Below are 4,734 nucleotides of genomic sequence, written 5' to 3' on the forward strand. Positions count from 1 at the left end.
TCGTACAACAAACACTTTCTGCGATTTTTCATGTAATGGAATTTGCAAGTGGGCATTACGAAAGTCTATCTTAGAAAACTAACGCGCTGCACCAAGCCTGTCCATAAGTTCCGCAGGGCGAGGTAAAGAATAAATGTCAACTTCTATCTGTGGGTTGTCTATAGACTTTAAATCAACACAAATGCGAATGCGACCAGAAGGTTTAGGCAACAAAACGAGAGGGTTTGCCCATTGAATAGCTTTAACGGGAGCAATTACACCATTATCTTGCAATTCTTTCAGTTCACTAGCTACTTTATCTCTTAAAGCAATTGGAACGGAGCGGGCCATAAAAAACCTAGGCTGTGCGGTGTCTTTCAAAGTAATATGCGCTACAAAGTTATGAGCTTTTTCCATTTCTTCCGAAAATAGTTTAGGAAATTCTTTAAGCACTGTCTTGTGGTTTAAAAGCAGCCACTGGATGCTGAGTCAAACAATTCTAAAGCATCTAAACCGAATATGTTCTCATTGTCTCTTGATCTCATCACAGTAAAATTCACTGTCTTAGTGTGAGAGCGGAAAGTGGCAAGCAAAAAAAAAAAAAAAAAAAAAAAAAAAAAAAAAAAAAAAAAAAAAAAAAAAAAGTTCAAATGGCTCTGAGAACTATGGGACAACATCTATGGTCATCAGTCCCCTAGAACTTAGAACTACTTAAACCTAACTAACCTAAAGACATCACACACATCCATGCCCGAGGCAGGATTCGAACCTGCGACCGTTGCGGTCACGCGGTTCCAGACTGAAGCGCCTAGAACCGCACGGCCACAACGGTCGGCGTGGCAAGCAAAATACACTGTCCAAGCACTGGAATTTCCTGTCCATTGAAAGCAGTGAGGTGCTTGCTAGATTTAGAAAGGCGTGGTGGGCCTAAGTGTTCGTTTGTGGCACGATTAAGCAAAGTTACTGAGACACCTCTGTCTAATTGCAAGCTCACGTGACGCCCAGCAATTCGTAATGTGGCAAACAGTTTGTTTGAACGTCATTGCACAACACCAGGGCGAGGAGGAGGCACAACCTCGATCTTACTGTTACCAGAACCTGTTGTAGGTTTTGAAAGCGCAGCGTTCTCTGCATGTGTACGAGCCTGTTTTTTTCTGGGTGGAGGGAAAATTGGTGTTTTTTTGCCGTTGCAAACGAACTCCCTGGACGTGGCCTTTTCCCCACACGTGTAACACGTTGCGTTGCAACCCTGTCTTTCATGGGGAGCAAAACATCTAGCGCAAGACTTCACTAAACTCACAGTCCTGTTTACATGTCTACGTGGCTGTCCGTGCGGCTGTGTACGTGCACGTTGTTGTGCCTGCTTGGTTCGGTGCGAACAAGGGGCGATACGATCCCACAAATCGGGGCCTTGTCAAACTATTCGGCCACTATGGTACCCGAATCATATTGCTCTAAGATTTGCAATACTTGAGGAAGTGATGAATCAGAGTATTTTAGAACCTGTTCCCGTATTCTACTGTCTGGGACACTGAATGTTATCGCATCGCGTATCGTAAGATCACTGTAAAAGTTGCCACAACTACATTTAAATTTAGACTTCCTAGTCATGCCCGTTAATTCTGTGTACCACTGCCCGTACGTCTGTTCCGGCTTTTTCTGCAAGTGAAAGAACTGATATCTGGCTGCAGCTACTTAGAGTTGCTGGTCATAATATTGAGTTAATGCAGCGATTACTTGATCATAGTTGAGTTCGTCGGGAGACGCGGTTGGGAATGATTTTTGTATTAACCTGAACACTAGAGACCCCAAACTCGAAAGGAAGTATTGCAACTTTACAGTACCTTGAACACGATGAACTTGACAATGTGCTTGGAAGGGAGTCAGGTATTCAATCCATTCCTCTTCTGTGTCGTTAAATCGCCGGAACGTTAGTATGTTGGTCGGCGGCACTTGAGCTGGTTGGTTGGTCGGTTGGGGTTGTGCGGGGGACGCAACTTGTGCAGCCAGTAGTTGTTGTACCGTCGTCAGTAAAGTAGCGATTTGTTGGCTCTGAAACTGAAAAGTTTGTGTTGGATCCACCACACTGCTCATCTGCGGCTGGGGCGCCGGAGCAGGCGGTGGAGGGGGCTGGGAATTCACAAATACCATACAGTATATCAAAAAGCAAGTAAAGCCACTGAAAAGAGAAATTTGATTGTTCTGCAGCTCCCCTCCTGGAATAGATTCAAAAACGACAGGAAATTAGCAGTGAGGAAAACTTGAATAAGAGCATCCCTGGAAGCAAGCAAGCAAAATCTTCGGCCAAATTGATCAACTTCGATCGCCACTGAATTTTACTCGTCGCCACTGTGGTACCATCGCCGCCACTGTAGAGTCTTGTACCGCAAGGAAGCAAGGGAGAGGATTTTGTTATGGGTGGCCGGTATCCTCTTTCTACATCACAAATGCACACATGGATTAATACAGTTCTTAATTTACATTAAGCTGCTACTTAACTTGAAGATAGTCTATGTTCTTGTCACAAGCTTATCAGTAATAATACTCCTGCAGACAATATCGGTAATCTGGCTCTTACAAACGTTAGTCACTAATATGGACGCTATGCACTGTCATAGCCTGAGGCCAGTGAGTTAGTGAGGCCCTCCTGTCATTGGCGACGATCTAAATGCATGCTTTCGAGAGGGCGTTGGCGGCATGTTGCTTGTCGGTGTCTCTCTGGCCTCTGTCTTGATGGGCGCTCTTGAAACGGTGCCTACTATCGATCTCCACTATCGATCTCCGTGCTACATCTTTGCCGACCAGTTTGCTGGCGACTGCTTACGCCGGCACATACGCATCTAATCGAGAATCGATAGCCTGTGTCACAAAGCCACAATAGCTGGATGCTAATAATAAATGTTCCATGACAGAACCAGTATCCATCTGTTATAAGCGACTTTGATGTTATGTGTCAGTACAGGGGTTGCAAAGCACTCGTATAACTCAAAGGCTGTAATCCACATTTTCGTCATGTCTGCCAGGACAGCCTTATCTTTGATTGAGTAGTGAATAGTATGTCTTAAAGCATTTCTTTCAACACTGTCCAATGAGTCTAGCCAGTGACGTTGCTTGGTACTGACAAGGAGAGATACCCAGCAGTGGGCTTATCTTTTTGAAACCAAATATATGACAGTGTAGGCAGGGGCAGTGGCAAGGGGGGCTGGGCTGTGGGGGCTAGAGTCCCCCCATGGAGTATCATATGTAAGTAGGCTGTTTATGTTTTCTTATTGGCAACGTTATGTAGCGCTCTGTATGAAAATCGCTGGCTGTGCTGTGTGCGGTCTGTGGCTGGTTTGCATTGTTGTCTGCCATTGTAGTGTTGGGCAGCGGCAGCTGGATGTGAACAGCGCGTAGCGTTGCGCAGTTGGAGGTGGGCCGCCGGCAGTGGTGGATGTGGGGAGAGAAATGGCGGAGTTTTGAAATTTCTAATACTGGATGTCATGAACTGCTATGTATATTATGATTTTTCAACACTATTAAGGTAAATACATTGTTTGTTCTCTATTAAAATCTTTCATTTGCTAACTATGCCTATCAGTAGTTAGTGCCTTCCGTAGTTTGAATCTTTTATTTAGCTGCGGGTAGTGGCGCTCGCTGTATTGCAGTAGTTCGAGTAACCAAGATTTTTGTGAGGTAAGTGATTTGTGAAAGGTATAGGTTAATGTTAGTCAGGGGCATTCTTTTGTAGGGATTTTTGAAAGTCAGATTGCGTTGCGCTAAAAATATTGTGTCAGTTTAAGCACAGTCGTGTACAATTTTTCTAAGGGGACGTTTCACATATTACACTGGATAAAATGACTTCAGAAATCAACAAATATGTTACTCCAACAGATTCATCATTGTTTTTGTAATTATGTAGCAATATAGGTTGCAATGTATTCCAAGCACATTTTAACAAAAGAATAAGAGCGGCAAATAGTTTACTACCTAAACCAATAAATATCATTTTACTGATAATAGGCGTCTCATTATTTATTAATACACAATTTTTACCCTGAACTCCAAAACAGTTACCAAAAACTACTTTAAGCAACACCAAATTTTATCAATTTGTCGGTAGAGGACCTCAGCTCTCCTTTTGTTAAGCCATATTCCATTCCGCTAAACCCCCCCCCCCCCATTAGCCCCACCCTTGACCGACTTCTAGAATCGTCCCTGGATGTAGGTTAAGATCCCAGGTATCACACACTGCAGCCATTCACCCAGGTGGCTCCTCATTGACGAAAAAGATTTCGGAATTTTGCGTGGTGCTCAATAACATTAAAAAGTCGACTTACATGGCCTGGTGCCAACGGCCTTGCCGAAGTGGTAACACCGGTTCCCGTCAGATCACCGAAGTTAAGTACTGTCAGGCTGGGCTAGCACTTGGATGGGTGACCATCCGGTCTGCCAAGCGCTATTGGCAAACGGGGTGCACTCAGCCCTTGTGTGGCAAACTGAGGAGCTACTTGATTGAGAAGTGTGGTGTGCGTACTGTAAGACCTTCGATACACACACCATCAGATTATTTGACTTGTCGATCTAACGAAGTAGGCGAGTGTCAGCAATATGTCTTGTGGTCTTATCGTGGCGTGTTTATCATCTGCCATTAGGTCACACGATAGAAATGCCACTTGCACACTTAGAGTAGCAGATTGACGGTGACCAACTTTAAACAGAACTTGATTAATTTTCACACACATTTATTAAAACAATAACAAGCATAAACATTAC

The 4,734-nt window shown here is 44.0% G+C and overlaps 1 pseudogene; it reads left to right on the forward strand.

The window, feature by feature from the left end:
* The first annotated feature begins 4,308 nt into the window (after positions 1–4,308).
* On the forward strand, positions 4,309–4,426 carry LOC126177938 (5S ribosomal RNA; annotated as a pseudogene).
* Positions 4,427–4,734: the final 308 nt, after the last annotated feature.

The sequence above is a fragment of the Schistocerca cancellata genome, chromosome 3 (genome assembly GCF_023864275.1).
Source record: "Schistocerca cancellata isolate TAMUIC-IGC-003103 chromosome 3, iqSchCanc2.1, whole genome shotgun sequence".
NCBI classification, from domain to species: domain Eukaryota; kingdom Metazoa; phylum Arthropoda; class Insecta; order Orthoptera; family Acrididae; genus Schistocerca; species Schistocerca cancellata.